Raw genomic sequence first — 27,457 nt, 5'->3', positions numbered from 1 at the left:
TCCCTGTATGTCACTGGTGCCCCTCAAGCTGCCTCCCCTCTGAGCTCAGAGGGAGCAAGTCCAAGTAAGTCTGTGCACGGGCCCTTTAAGAAGAGCTGCCTGAGCTCCTGCAGCTGCAGCCTCCCTCAGTCTCAGTCCACACTGGTTTTTCCAGCCAGACATTATGGGACTTTTGTTCCTGGCACTGGAACACTGAGCTGGGCACCTCGTGTGGGATGGGAACCCCTCACTCCTCAGGGAGGACCTTCTCAGCCTAAGTGTCTCTCCTGATTTTTATCTGCCAAACGTGGGTGTGGGACCAGCCTGTCCACACCTCCGCCCCTCCTACCAGTCTTTATGTGGCTCTTTCTTTAATTTCATAGTTATAGGACTTCTATTCAGCTGTATTCCAGGTAGTTCTGAATGATGGTTGTGTTGTAGTTTAGTTGTAATTTTGATGTGGTTGCGAGAGGAGGCCATACCGGGTTTACCTACGCCACCATTTTGACTAGAAGTTGTTTTTCATCACTTTAAATATTTCTTGCCCTCCCTCATGGCCTGCAAAATTTCTTTTGAGAAATCAGCTGACAGTCTTATGGGAACTCCATTGTAGGTAACTAACTGCTTTTCTCTTGCTGCTTTTAAGATTCTCTCTTTGTATTTAACCTTTTGCATTTTGATGATGATAGGTCTTGGTGTGGGCCTCTTTGGGTTCATCTTGTTTAGGACTCTTTGTGCTACCTGGACTTGTATATCTGTTCCCTTCACCAAGATTTCTGTCATTATTTTTTCAGATAAGTTTTCAATTTCTTGCCCTCTCTCTTCTCCTTCTGGCACTCCCATGATGTAAATGTTGATATACTTGAAGTTGTCCCACAGGCTCCTTATACTATCCTCTTTTTTTTTGGATTTTTTTTTTTCCTTTTTGCTGTTCTGATTGGGTGTTTTGTGCTTCCTTATATTCCAAATCGATGGTTTGCTTCTTGGCTTCACCTACTCTACTATTGATTCTGCATAAATTACTTATTTCAGTTAGTGCATCCTTCATTTCTGACTGGTCCTTTATTATGCTCTTAAGGCTCTCACTAAGTTTATTGAGCATCCTTATAAGCAGTGTTTTGAACTTTGCATCTATTAGATTGCCTATCTTCATTTCATTTAGTTCTGTTCCTGGAGTTTTGTTCTGTTCTTTCATTTGGGAAATGTTTCTTTGTCTCCTCATTTTGGCTGCCTCCCTGTGTTTGTTTTTATGTATTAGGTAGAGTTGCTATGTCTCGTAGGCTTCTTCAGGTTGCCTATTGTATTAGGTATCCTGTAGGGTTCTGTGGCACAGCCTCCCTGATCACCCAGCTGGGCTTTCAAGGTGCACCCCTCCTGTGGGCTTTATATCCTTCTGTTGTAATTGAGTCTTGATTGCCATTGGCACGTCAGTGGGAGGGATTTACTCAGGCTGATCAGCGGCAAGGACTGGCTGTGCCCACTAACTGACCTCTGACTACCTTGGATGATCAGCTGTGCAGGGGCCCACCACACAGAGCAAGACTGACTTCAGCAAAGCTCTGGTACCCCCTGAGTGCAATCCTTGACAGTGTCACTTGTGGAGGTGGTTAGATGGTGGTGCTTCTCTGTGGTCTGAAGCTGTCCACTGGGTATGCTGGCTCTGGGGCAAGGTCAACCACTACCTGTGTTCTACCCAGGGCCACCAGGCATAAGTTACTAAGTGATCTGTTGATGGCTGCTTCTTATCCTGGGCTTGGACGTGCTCAGGCAAAGCCAAGCTGTGAACCAAGGCTGGCTGCTTCTAGTGCTGGGCCTGGGACCACTTAGTGAGAGGTATGGGGCTTGCTGTGGCCAGATGCTGCTTGTTTGGGAGAATTTAGGAAAGTCTGAAGCAGGATCCTAAACAGACCAATCCTATGGTAATGCCACTGGAAATAGTTTGAATGGGCCTGAAAATTGTGTGTGGAGGGGCCTCAGTGAATCATCAGGGTGGGACAAACAGTATCAGCCAGTTTTCTGGAGTCCCAGATATGGCAGTCTCTGCCTGCTCTGTGGAGGAAGGGCTCACCAAGGGAACAATGGCCTTCACCAGCACCTCTGTCCAGGAGGAAGCTCCTTCTCCAGTTATTGCCCTGATGCCAAACAACTCAGTTCTCCCCTGTATGTCTCTGGTGCCTTTCAAGCTGCCTCCCCTTGGTGCTGGAGCTCAGAGGGAATGGGTCCAAGTAATGTTGTGCATGGGCCCTTCAAGAAGAGCTACCTGGAGCTCCAGAAGCCTCAGCCTCCCTCAACCTCAGTTCCCACTGGTTTTTACAGCCAGGAGTGATGGGGACTTCTCTTCCTGGCACTGGAACCCTGAGCTGGGCTCCTGGTGGGGGACGGGTGCACCTTGCTTCTCAGGGAGGACCTTCCCAGCAGAGGTGTCCACCTGATTATTATCCTCCACACGTGGGTGTGGGACCAGCCCATCTGCGCCTCCATGCTTCCACCCCTCCTACCAGTCTCAATGTGGCTGCTTCTTTAATTTCGTAGTTGTAGGACTTCTATTCAGCTTGATTTCAGGTGGTCTGAAAAATGGTCGTTCTGTAGTTTAGTTGTCATTTTGATGTGGTTGTGGGAGGAGGCGATACTGTGTTTACCTATGCCACCATGTTGACTGGAAGGTCCTGAGTTGCACTTTCCACAGCTTTAATTTAGCTTCACATGATTTCACATTTGAAAGCAGGGTGCCGAGAAGCTGGTTGGGGCTCTGCAGCTTGATGTTCAGCTCTGAGAGGTACTTGGTAGTGTCCACCATGAATGCTAAATCACACAGCCACTTGTTATCATTAAGTTTTTTGACAGGTTTTCCCTTCATCTCCATTAACTGCTTGACTTCATCCCGAAGTTTGTAAAACCTCATGAGCATGTTTCCGTGACTCAGTCAAGATCATTCAGTAACTCCTTAAACTGCTGGCTGTTAAACCCTCTGTTTTTGACAACATGTATGCATGACACTACTGTTGACATCACATTGTTGAACCACAACGACTGTGCACAGAGACTTTCTTGGTGTCTGAGGCAGTGGCATATAATTAAATCACTTGCCTAAAGACTGAGATGATTCAGATCTTTCTTGACAAATGCAATTAACCCATTTTGCGATCCAACCATGGCTGTGCTCCATTTATAGTAAGGCCACTTAACTTTTCAAATGTCAGCTCAAGTGTTTTTGGTGATAAAACAAGTCTCTCAAACAAATTATCACCTCTTGTAGTGCCATGCATGGCTTCCAGTGACAGCAGTTCCTTTGTGTGTTAAACTCTGCAGTTATCCCAATACTGCCAGTTGGGCAGTATTTGTTATCTCCATTGTCTCATCAAAAGCCAGAGAGAAAAATTGAAAATCTGCAGAATCCTTCAGTGTTTTTTCAATATCTTGTGCTAAATCACTAATCCAATCTGAGATGGTTCTTTGAGACAAACTAATACTCTGAAACAATTTTACTTTGGTGCTAACAACTCCACAGCAGCCACCATGCACTCTTTCACAAACTCCCTCTGCATGAGGCCTCAGCTTCTTTACCATTAGCTTGCTCACTACATGATTTGTCTGAATAATGTTGTCTGTCACAATGAGGACTAGTGAAAGTGTCTTGTTGTGATTCCAAACTCTGCTGAAGACCATTGATTTTATCCAGATGCATTTGGCCTCCCAATTCATTGAGTTTAGCATGTTTTGAGCTGTAATGATGCTCCAGATTGATTTTTCCATTACTGCTAAAGCATCACCACAAATTAGGCACACAGGCTGGCCTTTGACTTCAACAAAAAATAATCATTTGTCCATTTCTCTTGGAAAGATTGACCCTCTGCATCAACTTTTGTTTGTAGTCACCATTTGTAGGATGTCACACCACTTAAGTTTTAATTACTATACATTGTGTCGCCAGCGGTGTGATTATTTTGCTTTGATTGCTGTTCTAATTTTGCATCTTGGATTGGAACATATCCAACGTTTGTATCATTGACTCTTGTCTTTTCTGTGTACTGTAATTTTCTTAATCTTCATCTGAGATTCAGTTTTTGCAAGGATTGTTGATCGTGGACATGTGGCTAACGGTTGGATTGGTGTTATCTTCTCAACATCATCATCAATCATCAGAAGCAAGGTCATCAACATCGAGAGGAATCATCTCATCACATCTGGTCTCATCATCACTGGATTGCAGTAGTTTTGCCACTGTGTTAACACTTTCTTAACGTGTACAACCCAGCCTGCCTGGCACCGACTGTCCTCTGAGTCACTGAAATACAGGCAGATGGGCAGCACGCAGCTGACAAGAAGCATACGTGTCTGTCCCGTCATCTACATGTATGTGTTCTGTCTATTCCATATTAGATGTTCCTTGATTGTCACTCAAAATTTACGTTATTATTATTATGATTCACTTAATATAAATTTATGTGGCTATGAAAAAGCTCCAAGATTTATTGAATTTTTAGTCCCACCCATGGTTGCCTTGGCAGGGCCAGACCAAATGATTTCACAGGCCTTATATGGCCCACAGGCCTGATGTTCCCCACCCCTGTTCTATAATCCATATGATTATGTCCATGAGGATATCCAGGCTCATAAAGAGAAAAATGACCACTAGATGGCAGTAGCACACAACCAACTTTATTTGGGCAGCACTGACAATTCCTTGAGAGGGGAATATCCCCCACAGCTGGAGACCTTCCCCTAGGACAGAGGTCTTTCCCCAGGGAAAGAGGCCAAGGTAACTCCTGAGAGAGAGGGACATCATACAGTGTGGGGATTGGGGGCTTAAGTGTCTAGGTGAGTTTGCTCAGCAGTACAGTGGGCGGTCAAAGGCAGGCACAGGGAAGGAGGACCTTGTGAGTTTGTAAGTTCATTTGCTTTTGACAAGATGGGGAACCTGATCATGTTTGTGTAATGAGAAGAAGCCCCAGTGGGAAGGCAGGACAGGGAGGAAGTGGGGCTGTGGTTCCCTGACAAGGAAGAAGCGATTGGCTTCAAGTGCAGAGTATGTGGTTGCTTCAGGATGATCTGGGCTTTCTTTGCAGCTGGGAAGAGACTCTGTGACCCCAGGGATCAGACTGAAGGTGAAGGGAGGGCATTTGAGGGAGTTGATGCAAGACAAGCTTTATTTTTAGGTAAAAGAGAAGGAGAGGGTATCTTCCCAGAGTAAGTAGACCCAGGGTAGACTTCAGAAGACTGAGTTTTGGTAAAGCATTTTTATTGAAATATAATTTACATACTATAAAATTTCAGCCTTTAAAGTATATAATTCAGTGGTTTTAGTTTATTCACAAGTTGTGCAACCACCACATTATCTACTTTCAGGAATTTTTTTAATCAAATAAACTCAGGTAGTATTCCCTCTACTTTCATCCCATAGAAACCACTTATTTGCTTTCTTTATGGATTTGCCTATTTAAGACATTTCATATAAATGGAATCATACAATATAAAACTTTTTGTGATTGGCTTCTTTCCTTTAATTTTATAGACTGCATGCTTGTCTCCTCCCCACCCCAATTCATATGTTAAAACCCTAACCCCAGTTGGGTTGCAGTAGGAGGTGGGACCTTTGGGAGGTGATTAGGTCAAGAGGGTAAAGCCCCCATGATGCTATTAGTGTCCTTATAAAGGAGGAAGAGAGCCTTCCAAATCCATTGGTGATAGATTAGGGAGGTGGGAGAAAGCAAAGCAGTGGGGCAGATCTCTGGGACTGGATTAAAAGTAAAAGGAATAGAGATTTACTTCTTCTATGTAGGCGGGTATAGGATAGTTATTAGTTAACAATGAACATGATAATAGTAACAACAAGGGCTTCTGTGATCTCTGCTCTGGTGCAGCGGTTGTGCTTTAGAAACTGGAGGTCAATGGAGTCTGGAACTCATGTTACCTGTCACTACCCAGCGAAAAAAGCAGAGGGATTGGATTATAACTGCACATTTAATAATACCAGGTGCTAGAAATCTGGGAAGGTCACAGGTAAAAACCCTAACATCCACCTTTCCCTTAAGCTTGTTAGGAGAAAGCTTATATAGGGGAATCAGGGAAAGGGAATATGTGTAAGTAGTACAGGGGGTTTCTTGTGATTTGTAGTCCTAGAATTTGAATCCCTGTGGGGGTCTTGGGTCTTGATAAATGTCTTCATTACTGGTCCCCAGAACAGGATTGGCAGCCTTCTGAAACTGGTCAGATGGTGATCAGTGTGCACCATCCCAGTGTTTTTCAGACCTGAACAATCAGCTTCCAAATTCCTGGTGGCCAGGGGTGGAAGTTCAGGACTGAATTAAGTCTCTTTGTTCTTGCCTGGTCAACTGGGAACTGCAAAAAATCTTAGCCAGAACATAAGGGTAAGCATATACAGTTGATTAATTAATTAAACATCCTTTTAGTAAGAGAGAGGGAAAGAAAAGAGAAAGGAAGAAAAGAGGAGAAAAAAATAAAAATTATATTTTTATTTTACTCTTGTACCCTATCACTTTTAGGGGTCTAGAAAGAAGAAAATTTTCAAGGTATGGTATTCCCAAGGTATGTTATGAAGTATGTTATCTTAGACGCAAAAAGACAACAGAAAGGCTGAGTTAAAGTAAAGATTTACCTTCATTAGGAAAAAAAAAAAAATGCCACCCTAGAACATGACTACCCACCATGACTCACTTTTAGTTAAGTTTTAATTTCAGATCATCCTATGTGGTTACTTTAGGTCTCTGAGTTTGTGGAACTGCCATGCAGGTCTCCCCTGAGCCTGTCAGGTTTAGTATGTGGCCTCTTTTTCGTCCACCGTTGCACTGGGACTTAGGATTGTGACATATAAATTTGGGGGTGATATAGGCATTTAGTCCATAATATTAAGGGTTGTTTAGGGACATTACATGAATAGTATATATACAGGTTGTTTTTGTTAATCCTCACCCAAGGATATTTTCCCATTGATTCTTTTTTTTTTTTTTTTTTTATATGGAGTAGAAGGAAGGGAGAAATATTAATGTCAGAAAGATACATTGATTGCTTGCCTCCTGCATGACACTGACCAGGGCTAGGGATTGAACCTACAACCCAGCTATGTGCCCTTGACTGGGAATTGAATCCACAACCCTTCCTTCTCCAGGCTGATACTCTAACTGCTGAGCCAAACCAGCCAGGGCCATATACAGTGTCTTTCTTTTTTATTTATTTATTTATATCCTTACTCAAGGACATTTTTCCATTTTTGTTCAGATAGAGTGGGAGGAAGAGAGAGAGAGAGAAACATCAATGTGAAAGGGACACATCGAGTGGCTGCCTCCCACACAACCCCAACAAGGGCCGGGGATGAATCACAACTGAGGTACATGCCTGGTACGTGCCTGGAATCGAACCTGTGACTCATGGGTCTGCAAGCCAATGTTCCAACCATGGAACCAAACCATCCAGGGCATATATACAATTTCTTTAAAATTTTTATTTATTCATTTTTATTTTTAAACTTTATCTATCTGTTGAAAGTATTACAGATGTCCCTCCTTTTTACCCCCATTGATACCCTTCTCCCTGCTCCCCTCCACTCCATGTTCACCACATTATTGTCTATATCCATTGATTATGCATATAAGCATATACGTTCTTTGGTTTATCTCTTCTTACTCCCCCCCACCGTTCCCTCTGAGGTTTGTCACTCTGTTCCCTACTTTTATGACTCTGGATCTATTTTATTCAATATATTCCACAAATAAGTGAAATCATGTGGTACTTGTGTTTCTCTGACAGGCTTATTTCGCTTAGCATAATACTCTCTGGGTTCCTCCATGTCATCTCAAAGCCTAAGCAATCTTTCTTTCTTACAGCTGTATAGTATTCCATTCTGTAAACATACCACAGCTTTTTAAATCACTCATCTACTGATGGACACTTGGGCCATTTCCAGATCTTAGCGATTGTAAATAGCACTGCTATGAATACAGTATAGGGGTGCATATATTATTTCAGATTGGTGTTTCAGGCTTCTTTGGACTTATTCCTAGAAGTGGGATCACTGGGTCAGGTGGCAGCTCCATTTTTAATTTTTTGTGGAAACACCATATTATTTTCCATAGTAGCTGCAACAGTCTGCATTCCCACCAGTAGTGTACTACGGTTCCCTTTTCTCCACATCCTTGCCAGCACTTGTTGTTTGATGGTTTGTTGATGATAGCCATTCTGGCAGGTGTGAGGTGATACTTTATAGCCATTTTAATTTGTATCTCTCTGATAATTAGTGATGTTGAGCATTTTTTCATGTCTCTTGGCCATTAGCATGTCCCCTTTGGAGAAGTGTCTATTCAGGTCCTCTGCCTATTTTTTAATTGGATTGTTTGTCTTCCATATGTTGAATTGTATGAGTACTTTCTGTATGGGTTCCCTTTTCATTTTGATGCTGGTTTTTGTTTTTGTTTTTGCTGTGCAGAAGCTTTTTAGTTTGATGTAGTCCCATTTGTTGATTTTTTTCTTTGTCTCTTGCCCTAGGTGATATATCGGTGAAAATTCTGCTACTTGTAATGTCTTATATTCTGTTGCCTACATTTTCTTCTAATATTTTATGGTTTCACGAATTACATTTAAGTCTTTTATCCATTTTGAGTTTATTTTTGTGTATGGAGTATGTTGATGGTCTAGTTTATTTTTTGTGCATGTATCTGTCCAATTTTCCCAACACCATTTATTGAAGAGACTATCTTTACTCCATTCTATGCTTTGCCTCCTTTGTCAAATATTAATTGAGCATAAAGTCTTGGGTCAATTTCTGGGTTTTCTATTTTGTTGCATTGATTTATAGGCCTGTTCTTGTGCCAGTACCAGGCTGTTTTAATTACAGTGGCTTTATAGTATAACCTGATATCCAGTATTATCATCTCTGCAACTTTGTTCTTCATTTTAAGATTACTGTGGCTCTTTGGGGTCTTTTTTGGTTCCATATAAACTTTTGAAGTATTTGTCCTAGATCTGTGAAATATGCTGTTGATATTTTATTTTATTTTATTTTATTTTCATATTTTGTTCAGATAGAGCGGGAGGGAGAGAGAGTAAGAGAGAGAGAGAGAGAAACATCGATGTGAAGGGACACATTGAGTAGCTGCCACCCTCACGACCAACTAGGGCCGGGGACAAACTGCAACCGAGGTACGTGCCCTTAGCGGGAACCGAACCCGGGTCTCTCTGTACCGCAGGCCAATGCTCCAACCGCTGAGCCAAACCGGCCAGGGTTGCTGTTGGTATTTTAATAGAGATGGCATTGAATCTATAGATTGTTTTGAGTAGTATGGACATTTTATTTTAATTTTTTTCTTTATTGATTTTAGAGAGAGAGGAAGGAGAGGGAGAGGAGATAGAAATATCAATGAGAGAAAACATTGATTCACTGCCTTCTTGCATGCCCTCCACTGGGGATTTGGCCCACAACCTGGGCATGTACCCTGACTGGGAATTGAACTTGTGACCTCTTGGTGATTGGATTGATGCTCAACCATTGAGCCACACCAGCCAGGCTAATATGGACATTTTAATGTTGATTCTTCCACTCCATGAACATGGTATATGCTTCCACTTATTTATATCTTCCTCTATTTCTTTTTTCAATGTCCTGTAGTTTTCTGAACACAGGTTGTTTACCTCCTTTGTTAAGTTTATTTCTAGGTATGTTAATTTTTTTTTTTATTGCAGTGATAAATGGGATTGTTTTTTTTTTTTTAGTTTCTCTTTAAGATTGTTCATTATTAGTATATAAGAATGCCATTGATTTCTGGATGTTAATTTTGTATCCTGCTACTTTGCCAAATTCATTTTTTTTACTTATTTATTATTATTTAAAAATATTTGTTTTCTTTATTGATTTTAGAGAGAGAAGAAAGGAGAGGGAGGAGGAGATAGAAACATTGATGAGAGAGAACATTGACTGGCTAGCTCCTGCATGCCCCACAATGGGGATTTGGATCATAACCTGGGTATGTGCCCTGACAGGAATTTAACCAGCGACCTCTTGGTGCATGGGTTGATGCCCAATCCCTGAGCCACACTGGCTGGGCTATTTTACCTATTTTTTTTTTAAACTTATCTTTATTGTTGAATGTACCACAGATGTCCCTTCTTTTTCCCCTGTTGACCTCTTCCTCTCTGCTCCCACCCCCTCCTGTTTTCCACATATTGTCTGTGTCTACTGGCTATGCATATATGCATATAAGTTCTTTGGTTTATCTCTTTGTACCCCTCCCTCCTCCCTTCCCTTTGATGTTTGTCAGTCTAACAACCAATTTGTACTTCTTAATCCCTTCACCTTTTTCACCCATCCCTTAATTTTCCTCCCATCTGGCAAACAACAAAAAGGTTCTCTGTATGTGTGAATGTTTCTGTTCTGCTTGTTCATTTTGCTTGCAGATTCAATTGTTGAGAGATATGTATTTATTGCTCTTTTATTTTCATATTTTTTTCTTCTTTTTCTTCAAGAAGACCCTTCAGTATTTTATATAATACTGATTTGGTCGTGATGAACTCCTTTAGCTCTTTCTTATCTAGGAAATTTTTTATATATCCATTAATTATAAATGATAATTTTGTAGGATAGAGTAATGTTGGTTGTAGGTTCTTGCTTTTCATCATTTTGAATATTTCTTGCCACTCCCTTCTGGCCGGCAAAATTTTTTTTTTAAAAGTCAGCTGACAGTCTTATGGGCGCTCCCTTTTAGGTAACTAACTGCTTTTAAGATTCTCTCTTTGTCTTTACCCTTTTGCATTTTGATTATGATTTGTCTTAGTGTGGGCCTCTTTGGGGTCATCTTCTTTGGGACTTTCTGTGCTTCCTGGATTTGTATGTCTGTTTCCTTCATTAAGTTAGGGAAGTTTTCTGTCATTTCTTTCAAATATTTTTTTTTAATTTCTTGCTCTCTCTCTTCTTCTCTGGCATCCCCATGATGAGAATGTTGGTATGTTTGAAGTTGTACCAGAGGTTCCTTACACTATCCTCATTTTTTAGAATTCTTTTTTCTTTTTGCTGTTCTGATTGGGTGTTTTGTGTTTCCTTATATTCCAACTTGATGGTTTGCTTCTTGGATTCACCTGAAGTACTATTGATTCTCTTTAAATTATTCTTTATTTCATTAGTGCCTCCTTTATTTCTGACTGGTCCTTTTTCATGCTCTTGAGGCCCTCACTAAGTTTATTGAGCATCCTTATAACCAGTGTTTTGAACTCTGCATCTGATTGATTGCTTATCTCCATTTTATTTAGTTCTGTTTCTGGAGTTTTGTTCTGTTCTTTCATTTGGGACATGTTTCTTTGTCTCCTCATTTTGGCTGCTGCCTCCCTGTGTTAGTTTCTATGTATTAGGTAGAGTTGCTATATCTCCAAGGATTTCTAAGCTGGCCTATTGTAGTAGGTGTCCTGTAGGATCCAGTGGCACAGACTCCCTGATCACCACAGCTGGGCCCTCGAGGTGCACTCCTAGTGTGGACTGTATACCCTTCTGTTGTAATTAAGTCTTGACTGCTGTTGGCATGTCAATGGGAGGGATTTACTTAGGCTGACCAGCTGCAAGGACTGGCTGTCCCCACTGACCACTGCCTTTGACTCCTCTGAAGGATCAGCTGTGTAGGGGCCCAAGACACAGAGCAAGACTTACTTCAGCAGGGTTCTGGTACCCACTCAGTACACTCATTGAGTGTGTCACTTGTGGAGTTGGCTGGGTGGTGGTGCTTCAATATAGTCTTAAGCTGTCCACTTGGTATGCTGGCTCAGGGCAAAGTTAGCCTCTGCCTGTGTTCTACCTGGGGCCACCTGGCATAAGCTACATAGTGATCTGCAGACAGCTGCTTTTTGTGCTGGGCTTGGAAGTGCCCAGGAAAAGGCAAGTTGTGAACCAAGGCTGACTGCTTTCAGTGCCACTTAACGAGAAATATGGGGCTAGCTGAGACCAGATGCTCCCTGTTTGAGATATTTTAGGAAACTCTGAAGCAGAAGGCAAGACAGGCCAATCCTATGGTAAAGACTTTGGAAACAGCATGGGTGGGCCTGAAAGTTGGGTGGGGCAGGGCCTTAGGGAATCACTAAGGCAGGGCAAACAATGTGAGTCAGGTTACTGGAGTCCCAGATATGGTGCCCATCTACCACCCAGGGAAGAGCTAACCAGAGGAACAAAGGTAGCCCTGGACCCGAGGCCAAACAGCTCAGTTCTTCCCTGTATGTCTCTGGTGCCTTTCAAGCTGCCTCCCCTCTGGGCTTAGAGGGAGTAGGTTGAGTAAGTCTGTGTGTGGGCCCTTTAAGAGGAGCTAACTGGGGCTCCAGAAGCCTCATCCTCCCTCAGCTTCAGTTCCCACTGGTTTTTACAGCCAGAAGTTATGGGGACTTCTCTTCTTGGCACTGGAACCCTAAGCAGGGCACCTGGTGTGGGACAGGGACCCCTCCCTCCTTGGGGAGGACTTCCCAGCCAAGCTGTCCTTCTAATTTTTATCTGCTACGCGTGGGTGTGGGACCAGGCTGTCCATGCCTTCGTCCCTCCTACCAGTCTTGATGTGGCTGCTTCTTTAATTTTGAGTTGTAGCACTTTTATTCAGATTGATTTCAGGTGGTTCTGAATAATGGTTGTCCTGTAGTTTAGCTGTAAGTGGTTGTGAGAGGAGGCAATGCTGCATTTACCTAGGCCACCATCTTTTTTTTTTCTATTATATTTATTTATTTTATTTTTGTTACAGATGTTTCTCCTTTTTTACCCCATTGGTACCCTCCTGCCCATCCCCCCCACCTCCCGCCCTGTCCCTGGCTTTGTTATCCATGCCCACTGGTTATACATACATGCATATAAGTTCTGTGGTTTACCTCTTCCCTCCCCCAACACCCCCTCTTCTGAGGGTTGTCAGTCTGTACCCTACTTCCATGTTTCTGGGTCTGCCGAATTCCTCAGATTGTTATGTTCATTATATTTCTTATATAAGTGAGATCATGTGGTATTTGTCCTTTTCTGCTTGGTTTGTTTCACTTAGGATAATATTTTTCAGGTCCCTCCATGTCGTCACAAAGGATAAGAGATCTTTTTTACTTACAGCTGCATAGTACTCCATTGTGTATATGTACCACTGTTTTTTATCCATTTGTCTACTGATAGACACTTGGGCTGTTTCCAGATCTTAGCTATTGTAAATAGTGCTGCTATGAACATGGGGGTATATATATTCTTCCTGATTGGTGTTTCAGGCTTCTTAGGGTATATTCATAGAAGCGGGATCACTGGGTCAAATGGAAGTTCAATTTTTAATATTTTGAGGTAACACCATATTGTTTTCCATAGTGGCTGCACCAGTCTGCATTCCCACCAGCAGTGTACTAGAGTCCCCTTTTCTCCACACCCTCGCCAACACTTGTTGTTTGATGATTTGTTGATGGTGGTCATTCTGACAGGTGTGAGGTGGTACCTCATTGTTGTTTTAATTTGCATCTCTCTGATGATTAGTGATCTTGAGCATTTCTTCATATGTCTCTTGGCCATTTGTATGTCTTGTTTGGAGAGGTGTCTATGTAAGTCCTCTGCCCATTTTTTAATTGGGTTCTTTGTCTTCCTTTTGTTGAGTTGTATGAGTACTCCATATATTTTGGAAATTAACCCCTTATCTGATGTATCATTGGCAATGATGTTCTCCTATACAGTGGGTAGCCTTTCCATTTTGATGACTGTTCCTTTTGCTGTGCAGAAGCTTTTGAGTTTGATGTAGTCCATGTGTTCATTTTTTCCTTTGTTTCTGTTGCCTTAGGTGATGTATCAGTGAAAATTCTGTTGTGTATGATGTCAGAAATTTTGATGCCTAGGCCATCATCTTGACCGGAAGTCTCTTCCTCCTGAGTTTTGTCCTCTACGAAATGGTATAGGACCAACCCATCTACGACTCTGCTCTTCCTACCAGTCTCAATGTGATTTCTTTAATTTTGTAATTGTAGAACTTGCATTCGGTAGGAAATCATTCAGGTGGTTTTGAATTGTGCTTGTTTTGTAGATTAGTTGTAATTTTGATGTAGTTGTTGGAGTAGGTGGTACCGTGTTTACCTACGTCACCATCTGGACCGGAAGTCCCTGAATTTATTTATTAAATCTAGTCATTGTTTGGTTGAATCTTTAGGATTTTCTATGTACAATATTATCTCATCTGGAAATAATGATAGTTCACTTCCTCCTTTCCAATTTGGATGCCTTTTACTTTTTCTTCTTGTCTGACTGCTGTGGCTAAGACATTCAATACTATGTTGAATAAGGGTGTCAAAAGGGGACACCCTTGTCTTGTTCCTGTTCTTAAGGGAAATGCTTTTAGTTTTTGCCCATAGAGAATGATGTTGGCTGTAGGTTTGTCATATATGGCCTATTTTATATTGAGGTATTATCCTTCTATTCCCACTCTGCTAAGAATTTTTATAAAAAATGAGTGTTGGAATTTGTCAAATGCTTTTTCAACATCTATTGATATGATCATGTGGTTTTTATCTTTCATTTTGTTTATGTGCTGTATTACATTTATTGATTTGCGAATACTGTACCAGCCTTGCATCCCTGAGATGAATCCCACTTGGTCATGGTGAATAATTTTATTAATGTATTGATGTATTTGATTTGCTAATATTTTGTTAAGGATGTTGACATCTACCCTGGCCAGTTTGGCTCCGTGGTTGTGTTGACCTGCGGACAAGAGAGACCCAGGTTCAGTTCCCGCTCAGGGAACGTACCACAAAAAAAAAAAAAAAAAAAAAGGATGCTGACATCCATGTTTATTAGGGATATTGGCCTGTAGTTTTCTTTCTTTGTAGTGTCTTTCTCCAGTAGTTTTGGAATTAGAATTATGGTGGCCTCATCAAATGAGTTTGCAAGTCTTCCCTCTTGAATTTTTTGGAATAGTTTGAGGAGAACGTGGGTTATTTATTCTTTGAATGTTTGGTAAAAGTTCCCTGTAAAGCTGTCCAGGTCTGGGCTTTTGTTTGCTGGGAGATTTTTGATTATATCTTCAATTTCCTTAGTTGTTATTGGTCTGTCAAGTTTTCTATCTCTTCCCACTTCAATTTGGGGAAACTATGCTTCTAGAAATTTGTCCATTTCACTTAGATTGTCTAATTTGTTGTCGTATAATTGTTCATAGTATTTTTTAACAATTCTTTATATTTCTGCTGCGTCAGTTGTTACCTCTTTTTTGTTTCTGATTTTGTTTATTTGGGTCCTCTCTTTTTGTTTCTTGGAGAGTCTAGCTAAGGGTCCATCGATTTTGTTTATCTTTTCAAAGAACCAGCTCTGCCCTGGCCGGTTTCGCTCAGTGGTTGGAGCTTTGGCCCGCGATCCACAGAGACCTGGGTTTGGCTTCCACTAAGGGTACCCACCTCGGTTGCAGTTTGTCCTTGGCCCCGGTTGGGGTCTTGTGGGTGGCAACCAGTCGGTGTCTCTCTCACATCGATGTTTCTCTCTCTCTTCCTTCCTCTTTCCGTCTCGCTGTATCTGAAGATGAATGCAAAAATGTCCTTGGGTGAAGATTGAAAAAAAAGAACCAACTCTTTGTTTCATTGATCTTCTGAACTGTTTTTGTTTTTGTTTTTTCTTTTTGGGTACGTGACCCTAGTGGGAACCAAACCCGGGACTTTCTGGTCTGCAAGCCGACTCTCCAACCACTGAGCCAAACAGGCCAGGGGTGTTTTTTTTTTTTATTTTTAGTTTCTATGTCATTTATTTCTGCTCTGATCTTTACTATTTCTTTCTGTTTACTTACTCTGGGTTTTTCTTTTTGTTTGCTTTTTAGTTCTTTAAGTTGCAAGGTTAGATAGTCAGAATTTTTTTTTTGTTTCTTGAGGTAGGCATATAGTGCTATGAACTTCCCTCTCAAGACTACTTTTGCTGCATCCCATAGATTTTGTGTTGTTGTGTGTTCATTTTTATTGGTTTCCAGGAAGGTTTTAATTTTTTCCTTGATCTCCTTGGTAACCCATTCAATGTTTAAGAATGTGCTATTTAGCCTCTATGTGTTTAAATGTCTTTGTGTGTTTTTGTTGTAATTGATTTTTAGTTTCTTGCCATTGTGATCTGAGAAGATGCTTGATATAATTTCAATCTTTTTGAACTTGTAGAGATGTAGTTTGTGTTCTAACATGTGGTCTACCTTGGAAACTGTCCCATGTGCACTTGAGAAGAATGTGAATTCTGCAGTTTTGAGGTGTAATTCTCTGTAGATATCTATTAAGTCCATTTGATCTAGTGCATCATTTAGAGTCTCTATTTCCTTGCTAATTTTTGTCTAGAGGATCTATCTAGTGATGTCATCAGGGTGTGGAAGTTTCCTGCTATGATTGTGTTGCTATCAATTTCTGCTTTGAAGTCCTCCAGAAGATTTTTTAATATATGTTGGTGCTCCTATATTGGGTGCATATATGTTTACCAAGGTTATATTTTCCTGTTGGATAGATCCTTTCAATATTATGTAGTGGTCTTATTTGTCTTTAGCTATGCCCTTCAATTTGAAGTCTATTTTATCAGATATGAGTATTGCTACCCCAGCTTTTTTTTTCTTTCCATTTGCTTGGAAGATTTTTTCCTATCCCTTTACTTTCAACCTATGTGGATCTTTTGTTCTGAGGTGGGTCTCTTGTAAACAACATATATATGAGTCATGATCTCTTATTCAATTATCTACTCTCTGTATTTTTTTTTATCCTCACTCAAGGACATTTTTGCACTTATCTTCAGATAGAGTGGGAGGGAGAGAGGGAGGAAGAAAGAGAAAGAAACATCGATGTGAGAGAGACACATCGAATGTTTGCTACCCACATGATCCCAAACCAGGCCAGGGAAAAACTGCAACCAAGGTACATGCCCTTAGCAGGAACTGAACCCTGGTCTCTCTGGTCCGCAGGCTGATGCTCTAACTGGTGAGCCAAACTGGCCAGAGCTACTCTGTGTCTTTTGATGAGAACATTCAATCTATTTACACTTATGGTTATTATTGATATGTACCTACTTATTGCCATTTTTGTTTATTGTGGTTATATATTTCTTCCTATTTCTTCTACTAATTATAGCAGTCCTTTTAACAGCTCTTGCAGTACTGGTTTGGTGGTAATATATTCCTTTAGCCTTTTTAAAATTTTGTCTGGTAAGCTCTTTTTTACACCTTCTATTTTGAATAATAGTCTTGCTGGATAGAGTAATCTTGAATTCAGATCATTGGTTTTCATTACCATGATTACTTCATGCCATTCCCTTCTGGCCTGTAGTGTTTTTGTTGAGAAGTCAGCTGATACCCTTATGGGGGTTTCTTTGTAGGTAACCTGTTGCTTGTCTCTTGCTGCCTTTAGGATTCTCTCTCTGTCTTTAATTTTGGGCATTTCAATTATTATGTGTCTTGGTGTGGGCCTGTTTGGGTTCTTCTTACTTAGAGCTCTCTGTGCTTCTTGAACTTGAATGCCTTTTTTCTTCTCCAAGTTAGGGAAGTTTTTTGTCACTATTTCTTCAAATATATTCTTTATTCTTTACTCTTGCTCATTTTTTTCTTCTTCTGGAATCCTATGATGTGGACATTTTTATGTTTCATGTTGTCCCACAGTTTTCTTAAGCTGCCTTCCTGTTTTTCAAGTGTTTTTTCTTTTTGATTCTCTGATTGGGTGTTTTTTTTCTACCCTGTCTTTTAATTCACTGATCCAATCTTCACCTTCCTTAACTCTGCTGGTTATTCTTTCCAATGTGTTCTTTATTTCTGCTATGTCATTCTTCATTTCCAATTAGTTGGGTTGCAATGTTTCTATATCTTTACTCATGGTGTTGAGCTCTGTACTCATGCTGTTGAGTTTCCTCATTAACATTGCTCTGAACTCTACCTCTGATAACTTACTTAACTGTATTTCATTTATCTCTTCTTTGGTAGAGTTCTCTTGTTCTTTCATTTGGGATTTGTTTCTTTGTTTCACCATTTTGGCTGTCTCAGTGGGTTATGGAGCCTGCCAAATTTTTTTCTGTAGGTGTTGGTGTTCTGCTAATTGTGGCTCCCTCTACTGGGTTTGGATGAGTATGGGAGGACCCATGTTAAACTGCACTGCCAGTATTACTTTCCTGGGTCCTCATAGTGTTTTCTAATGATCCTTTGTGTGGTGTCATGGTTTTCTTGATCTTTAGTATTTTTTTTTTTTTTTGTCTCTATGTCATTTATTTGCCCTCTGATCTTGATTATTTCTTTCCTTATACTTACTTAGGGATTTTTTTTTTTTGTTCACTTTCTAGTTCTTTAAGTTGTAGGGTTAGATAGTTTATTAGAACTTTTTCTTGTTTCTTGAGGTAGGCCTATAATGCTATGAATTTTCCTCTCAGGACTGCTTTTGCTTTATTCCATAGATTCTGTGTTGTTATGTGTTCATTTTCATTAGTTTCCAGAAATTTAAAATTTCTTTCTTGGTTTCATTAGTAACCAATTCATTGTTTAATAACATGTTAGTCAGCCTCCATGTGTTTGAATGTTTTTGAATGTTTTTATTGTATTTGATTTCTAGTTTCATGCCATTGTGATCTGAGAAAATGCTTGATATGATTTTAATCTTCTTGAACACGTAGAGACTTAGTTTGTGTCCTAACATGTGGTGTATTTTTGAAAACGTCTCATGTGCAATTGAGAAGAATATATTCTGCAGCTTTGGAGTGCAATGCTATGTAAATATTACTTAAATCCATCTTATCTAGTGTGTCCTTTAGGTTCTCTGTTTCCTTGTTAATTTTTTGTCTAGAAGATCTATCCAATGATTTCAGTTAGGTGTTAAAATACCCTGCTCTGATGGTATAGCTGTCAATCTCTCCCTTGAAATTCTCCAGAAGTTATAAAAGATATTTTGGTGCTCCTATATCATATGCATATATATTTACCAGGGGTATATCCTCTTCTTGGATTGATCACTTTAATATTATGTAATAACCTTCTATGCGTTTTATTATGGCCTTCATTTTGAAGTCTATTTTTTCAGATATGAGTATTTGCTTCTGTTTTGTTTATTGTGTTTCCATTTGCATGTAAAAAAATTTTTTCCATCTCTTTACTTTCATCCTGTGTGAATCTTTTGGTTTGAGGTGGGTCTCTTGTAGACAGCATATTTATGGGTCATATTTTCTTATCCATTCAGCTACAGTTTGTCTTTTGATTGGGGCATTTAAGTCACTTACATTTAAAGATATTACTGGTAGATTTTTATTTATTTTTTAATATGAGGCTTTTATTGCATCTTTAAAATATCACAAATAACTGTGAAAATCTTTTGTCATCTTGGTGTTTCTATAGCTGGATAACTTAGATCTTATTCATCAGGCTGCTGAACGGTTCCTTTTTCAGAAACATAAAAACCATCCAAAATTTTTCTGATATCCCTATTTGTAACTGTTGTTACTTGCTAAATCAAAGCAGCTGAATTTGATACAAGTTCAATGTCATTTCTTTCAAGAATCAACTCCTCTTTCTGGGCTTGAGATACTAAACTAGTATCACCTGACCTCATCCGAACTCTGTGAATGCATTTTTTGCCCAAGAAATTTCTGATTTCAACAAGAGATCCACTGTTCCGAATAATGATGTTTATGGGTAAGTGAGCATGCACAAACCTCATCTTGTAATGGAAGCCCAGTGTAACACCCTTGATCATGTTCTGTACATGACTGCATATAGTGTGAACCGTGGCCAGTTTCTTTCTGTTTCCCCACCATTTGTCAACTGAGCCTCTTTTTTTTCTTTCCAAGGAGATTGAGTTCTACATTGATGTGGTTGAAATCTCTCTACAGGGTGCCTCTGGGGCCCTTCACAACTGTGTGTCCCTTCTGAGTGATGTTTACATTTTCTGGGATGTCAACAGCTTGATTGCTGAGAATGGTCTTCATCCTTGCAGTAGATGTGGCAAAGAGTGCCATTTTTATTCTTTATATCTGTGTTCCTCTCTCTTTCTATTTCCTCTTATTACAACAGTCCCTTGAGCATTTCTTGCAGTGCTGGTTTGGTGGTAGTAAACTCCTTTAGCCTTTTTTTTTGTCTGTGAAGCTCTTTATTTCCCCTTCAATTTTGAATGATAGCCTTGTTGGATAGAGTGGTCTTGGATTCAGTTCATTGCTTTTCATTACTTTGCATACTTCATGGCACTCCCTTCTGGCCTGTAATGTTTCTACTGAGAAATCAGGTGACAGTCTAATGGGAGCTCCCTTGTAGGTAACTTTCTATCTCTCTCTAGCTGCCTTTAAGATTCTTTATTTGTCTATCATTTGTCATTTTATTTTATTTATTTTTTATTTTTAAAAAAAATTTTTTTTGTTACAGATAATTTCTTCTTTTTTACCCTCTTGACACCCTCCTCCCCACCCCACCCCCTGCCCTGTCCCTGGCTTTGTTGTCCATGTCCATTGGTTATGCATACATGCATATAAGATCTGTGGTTTATCTCTTCCCAACCCCCACCACCCCCTCTTCCGAGGGTTGTCAGTCTGTACCCTACTTCCACGTCTCTGGGTCTACCCTATTCCTCAGACTGTTATGTTCATTATATTCCATATATAAGTGAGATCATGTGGTATTTGTCTTTTTCTGCTTGGCGTGTTTCACTTAGGATAATATTTTCCAGGTCCCTCCATGTTGTCTCAAAGGATAAGAGATCTTTCTTTCTTACAGCTGCATAGTACTCCATTGTGTATATGTACCACTGCTTTTTTATCCATTCGTCTACTGATGGACACTTGGGCTGTTTCCAGATCTTAGCTATTGTAAATAGTGCTGCTATGAACATGGGGGTACATATATTCTTTCTGATTGGTGTTTCAGGCTTTTTAGGGTATATTCCTAGAAGTGGGATCCCTGGGTCAAATGGAAGTTCAATTTTTAATATTTTGAGGTAACACCATATTGTTTTCTATAGTGGCTGCACCAGTCTGCATTCCCACCAGCAGTGTACTAGAGTCCTCTTTTCTCCACACTCTTGCCAACACTTGTTGTTTGATGATTTGTTGATGGCGGTCATTCTGACAGGTGTGAGGTGATACCTCATTGTTGTTTTAATTTGCACCATTTGTCATTTTAATTATGATATGTGTAGGTATGGGTCTTTTACGTTTATCTTGATTGGGACTCTCTGTGTTTCCTGAACTTGTGTGACTTTTTCCTTCACTAGGTTCAGGAAATTTTCTATCATTATTTACTCAAATAGGTTCTCTATTCCTCTCTCTGAATCTTCTCTGTCTGGTACCCCTACGATGAGAATGTTGTTATGTTTCATGCTGTCCCAAAGCTCCCTTAACTCTCCTCCTGCTTTTAAACTTTTTTTCTGTTTGCTGCTCAAATTGGATTTTTTTTTTTTTTTTTTTACCTGTCTTCTAACTCTCTGATTCAGTCTTCGGCTTCATGTATTCTACTATTGAATTCTTTCAGGATATTTTTCTGTTTTAGCTATGCCATTCTTTATTTCCACTTGGCTCTTATTCATAGCTTATACCTCTTTTTTCATGCCTATGTAGTTTTCACTGAGTTATTTATAGTTATTATTAGTTGCTTGTAATTCTCACTAAGTTTTTTGAACACTCTTATAACCATTGCTTTGAATTCTTTATCTGATAAATTGCTTGTCTCCATTTCATTTAGTTTCTTTTCTGGTGATTCTTTCTTTTCTTTCATTTGGGAGTTCTTTTTCTCATCTTTTTATCTGTCCAGTAGTTCATGGTCAGGTGGGGCAGGCTGGGTTGTGGGAGCAGGTCAGTGTGTCCAGGGCATTGGGTTGCGGCAAGTCATGTGCGCTGGATCTGGGATCTGGTCCAGTTGTCTGGGGTGCTAGTGGCTCTCAGCAGTGGCAGCTGGGCCAGTGGCTCTTTGCTGCAGCAGGGCCAATAGGATAGCGGCTCTCTAGACTCTTCTGCTGATGGTAGGGGTGGGGGGTCCTGCAAGGGTACAGTGTCCCTCTCTGCTGTCAAGGGATAGGTAGTGTGGCTGGAAATGTCTATTTGTAGCCTAGGGCACTGGGTTTCTGCAGTTTCCTGCAGTCTTCTCCCAAGGAGGACTCTATGGACCCTCCACAATGGCACCCTCACTGATTGGGGCAGGGAGAAGCTCCTAGATGAGCATGTACTTCTGCTGCTGGCAGCTCCCTCTGCCTGGAGTACTCAGATGGCCACTCTGGGCTCCCCACTGACAAGCAGCTGCCCACCCACACTCACACCCACTCAACACTCTCACCTTCACTCTAGTCCTGCCTACCACCATGTTGAACTCTCCATATACAGTGTTTAGAGCATGAACTGGCACAAAGTTAAAACCAAAATATTATCTCTGTTGTTACATTATCTCTTTGTAGTTTGAAGCCTGAATTTTTTCACAAAATGTAAGTATGGAGACAATGGAAGAAAACTAATGAAAGAAAGATATGCTATGTTTTAGGCTTGTTTATGCAAAATTGAATTCTGAGATTTGGATTCTTTTCAGTGTAGTGTCGTATAGATCAATATTGTGAATTGGGATGTAAAGTAATTATTTACCTAGATGAGCTGGTCACACTGAGATTTTTAATGTGTTGTCATTGCCTCGAAATGAATATGCCAGGACACAGACAGGGCCTGCATATTTCTCTCCAATGGAACCAAGAATTTTATGTCAACACACAACACTATTATCTGTGTGCAGTATCATTACAAGTTCAGATAGCTTTCTCCTTTCAAGATGGCAAGTGCTCTATGGGTAACGCATTTTTAAAAAGTAAATTATTAAGTGAGCAAGTCATGAAGAGTGAATTTGTGAAGGGAGTAGATTGTATTTAAACAAAGAGGAATCTGGTTATAAAACTAAAAGAAGCAAAGCAGAAACAAAGAGAAACATTTGCATATGTTTCTCTTAGTGAAGATTCTGAGTGCAGCTTTGTTGACAGGAAAGGCAGTGAGAAAATGGTCAGGGAGATGTAAGTACAGCCTGACTGGGGCCACCAAGGTTCTCTATTTGGCAACAGGAGAGAAAATGTCTACTAAACCTGATGTCCTATTATTGGTGGAAGTGGGGTTCTTGTGATGTCTCAAGGAAAAGAATTTCCTGAGACTCTCATGGGAGGATAAGTAATGTTTATTGGTGAGGAAATAAACGCTTGGGTTTCCAATGTCCCATTTCCCTCCATACTGCTTTGGAAAAAGTCTAACTGTGTCTTCAGCAAGGCCACTGCCCATAGTTTCTGCTCCATGTTAAAATACAGTCCAGCCCTGGCCGGTTTGGCTCAGTGGTTTGGCTTGGCCTGAGGACAGAGGAGTCATGGGTTCAATTCTGGCCAAGGGCATGTACCTAGGTGTCAGGTTTGATCCCCATCTGGCATCATGCAGGAGGCAACCAATCAATGTGTCTCTCTCACATTGATGTTCCTCTCTCTCTCTCTTACTCTCCCTTCCTTCCTCCTTTACACTCTCTCTAAAAATAGAAAAAAAATCAGTGGAGGAATGTCCTTAGGTGAGGATTAACAACAAAAGTACAGTCCAGTCTGGCATCCTGCATGTAGAGTCCATATGGCTGTGGAGAGAGAACATGTGAATGCACAGGAGTGATTCCTGCAGACGGGATTAGGCAATAGTTTCTTCACTATTGCCTAAATCATGTGTCACAGGAGAAGCCGAGGAATGGCCTTGAGTCTCCACTTTCCCATTAGTGGGGCCTGAGTTGGGCAGGCTGCCCCTGCTTTGCAAAGTCAAGGCAAATTCAGGAGCTGCAGAATGATTCACTGCTGGGTCCCTAATTCCAGTCATCAGTTTTTGCCATACCTGTCAGCTTTCCTATTATTTATTCAATATTTTAGAAAAATTGACTTCTGTTTTCTAAGCTTGTTTTATAACTTTACACTTGAAGTAATTTAAAATTTAGTTGCAAAAATAGTACAGATTTTCTGTATATCTTTTACCCAGTGTTCTTAAATTTGGGGCATTTTACTAAATCTTTTTCTCTCTCTCAACATGCACACAACTGTGTAGGTTTTTTTTTTTTTTTTTTTTTTCATCATTGATAGTAAGTTGCAGATATTGATGCCCCATTAGTCCTTAATACTTCAGTGTATATTTCCTAAAAGACAAGGACGCTCCTTTCCAGAACCAAAGTGTAACCATATGCTTGGGAAATTAACATTGATGCAGTTCTACCAACTCATGTTCAGACTCCATTCAGATTTTGCCAGTTGTCCAAAAATGTAATTTATAGGTCCAGAATCCAAGTCAGGATTTACATTTAATTTTTATATCTAATATCCTTCATTCTGGAACAGTTAATCTTTCCTTGACTTTTATAACCCTGACACTTAATGATTACAGACTAATTATTTTGTGGAATGTCTCTCAATTTGGATTTGTCTGCTGTTTTTTTTATGATTTATTTCTTTTTTACATGACTACCTGTATTAGTCATTGAAGATTAGAGTTCAACATATGAATTTTCTGGGGATACAGACATTCAGTCCATAACATTCCACCCCTTAACTCCCCCAAATTTATCTCCTTTTTACATGTAAAATACCTTTATTCTATTTCAAAAGCCCCCAAAATCTTAATTTATTCTAGCATCAATGCTAAAGTCCAAAGTCTTACCTAAATATCATCTAAATCAAATATGGGCTAGCTGAGGTACTAGCTTTGCTCAGTGATACTGCATTGCCATTCTTTCTAGGCCTCTCACTGTACAGACCTGGGAAATATACACACGTATATAATTACTGACAAACATACAGACACACACATCTATATCTATGTATTTATCTTTCTGTGTCTCTATATATTAAAAATTAATCATTCAATTCCCATCCAACACTTGAGAATTTATTCTAGCTTTTTCTTTTTCTTTTCTGACAGTAAGAAATGTGACTGCCATTACCCTCAATATTTTTATTTACTGTATGTGCAACTGACTTCCTGGTCATGGGAGCCCACTTCTGCTGGGTGTACTGACAGAATACTTACCTAGGACATGTCTTAAACAAGGGGAGGGAGAGAATGAGGGAAGTAATTTTTATATTTTATTTATTTTTATTTTTTATTTATTTTTTCAATCCTCACCCGAGGACATTTTTTGATATTTTGTTCAGATAGAGTGGGAGGGAGAGAGAGAGAGAGAAACATCGATGTAAAAGGAACACATAGAGTGGTTGCACCCACATGACCCAATCAGGGCCGAGGACAAACTGCAACCGAGGTATGTGGCCCTTAACAGGAACCGAACCTGGGTCTCTCTGGACCGCAGGCCAACGCTCTAACCGCTGAGCCAAACTGGCCAGGGCTATTTTTATTTTTTAAATCCTCACCCGAGCATATTTTTCCATTTATCTTCAGATAGAGCGGGAGGGAGGGAAGGAAGGAGAGAGAGAGAGAGAGAGAGAGAGAGAGACAGAGAAACATCAATGTGAGAGAGAACATCGATTGGTTGCCTCCTGCATGACCCCCACCAGGGCCAGGGACCAAACTACAACCGAGGTCTGTGACCTTGACCAAAATCAAACCCATGACTCTTTGGTCTGAGGGCTGACGCTCTATCTGCTGAGCCAAACCAGCCAAGGCTGCATATTTTATTTTATATTTTTACTTTAACTTAGGTCTAAGCAACAATATCTGTAACAATATGGGGTTGACATGTTAGTTGTTTTTTCTTATGCATAATAAAAAGCAATGTTTGTTTGGGCACCACCTTAGGTACCTCTACACTGGTAAATAGTGGTCCAGTGGGTTGTCCAGGCTTAGCATCATTCATTATGAAATAACTTCATGGAATTAAGGGCATGGGTCATGTCAAGGGCTCCCAAAGAGGCCAAGTATCAGAATCGCCTGGGCACTTTAAAAAAAAAAATGCATATATATATATATATATATATATATGCACACACACACACATACACATACGTGTGTGTGTGTGTGTGTATGTGTGTGTATATATATATATATATATATATATTTTTTTTTTTTTCTTGCCACAAACTCTTGCCACTTCACCAAAGTATTTGCTAACTTGACAAACCTCTGTTGGCTCCTCCCACATTTAAAAACCCTATTCCCAATGTTAATAGTAATACTTTTGATAATTTGTGTTTTTATGTTACTATTAATAATAATGTATTGGTTATCTATTGGTGCATACAAAATTACAAAAACTTAGTGGCTTAAAGCAATATTTGTTATCTTATAGTTTCAGTGGGTTGGGACTCCAGGCACAGCTTAGGTGAGTTTCTGGTTCAAGTTTTCACATAAGCTCTGTGATCAAGGTGCCAACTAGGGTTGTAGATATTTCTCAGTTTTGACTTGGGGAAGGATCTGCTTCCAAGCTCACTCACATGGTTGTCAGAAGGATTCATTTCCTTGTGGGTTATTGGACTGAGAGTCTCACTTCCTCACTGGCTATTGGCAAACCCTCAGTTACTGGCTGGGTGGGTCTTTCCAGCATGCAGCTCACTTTGTCAAAGCATGAAAGCAGAAGCCATTGAAAGAGGATGTTAGTAAGATGGGAGTCGTAATCTTTTGTAACTTAATCACTTTATTAGTCAGGATTCCCCAGAGAAAGAGAAACAATATGATGTGCATACATAGAGAGAAAGATTTGTTTTATGGAATTGGCTTACATTATTATGGAGGCTGGCAAGTCTGCAGGGTAGGCTGGAAGACTGGAGACCTAGGGAAGAGCTGATGTTAAAGTTCAAGTCTGAAGGTGGTCTGCTGCCAGAATTTCCTCCTCCTCCTCAGTGCGAGGTCAGTTTCTTACTGTTTTTTTAAAAATCCTCACCCAAGGATATGCTCATTGATTTTAGAAAGAGGGGAACGGATGGGGTGGGGGGAGAAACATTGATGTAAGAGAGAACATAGACTGGTTGCCTTCCATATGTGCCCCAACCAGGTTTCAAACCTGCAACCTTTCAGTATTCAGGATGAAGCTCCAACTGAGCTACACTGTCCAGGGCAGTTTTTTACTCTTAAAGCTTTCAACTGATTGCATGAGGCCCACTCGAATTACGGGCGTTAACTGCTTTACTCAAAATGTATGGACTTACCTGTTACTCTCATCTAAAAATACCTTCACAGAAACATTTAGAATAACGTTTGGTCAAATATCTGGGTACTGGGACCCAGCCGAGTTGTCACACAAAACTAACCAGTCACAGGAATTGCTGAACTTTGCAGCAGTTACCTGCTGTGTGGTAGACCATCACCTCCAAAGGCCATGAGATGTCTCCAGTTTTGAACATTGACCACCTGAGAAGTGGATGGATAAGGTCTATGGCAGATGAGTAGTGAAGTCAAAGTGTATATGTGGAATAACCCTCTAAACTCCTGACACTAAGTTTTGTTAAAAGTCAGGGAGTTGGACTTGCAGTCATAATAGTTGGACTTGCCAACTATTGCTTTGTTATAGTTGTCTAAGAGCCCTTCAACTGGGGCTAGTGAGTGGTGAGCACACTGTAGCAGGTTGGAACAATTTTTTTAAAAGAAGATATATTGTTGTATTCC

General features: G+C 40.2%; 1 protein-coding gene and 1 pseudogene across 1 annotated transcript in view; one reads left to right on the top strand and one right to left on the bottom strand.

The window, feature by feature from the left end:
* The window catches only part of DPYSL2 (dihydropyrimidinase like 2), a 149,945-nt gene that overhangs the window by 24,152 nt on the left and 98,336 nt on the right, over window positions 1–27,457 (top strand). The gene's annotated exons all lie outside the window — the stretch shown is intronic.
* Window positions 19,288–19,879, bottom strand: LOC118615588 (annotated as a pseudogene).

The sequence above is a fragment of the Molossus molossus genome, unplaced genomic scaffold (genome assembly GCF_014108415.1).
Source record: "Molossus molossus isolate mMolMol1 unplaced genomic scaffold, mMolMol1.p scaffold_m16_p_4, whole genome shotgun sequence".
Taxonomy (NCBI): Eukaryota; Metazoa; Chordata; class Mammalia; order Chiroptera; family Molossidae; genus Molossus; species Molossus molossus.
Note: the sequence above shows the minus strand (reverse complement) of the source record. Positions and strands in the feature narration are given on the sequence as shown.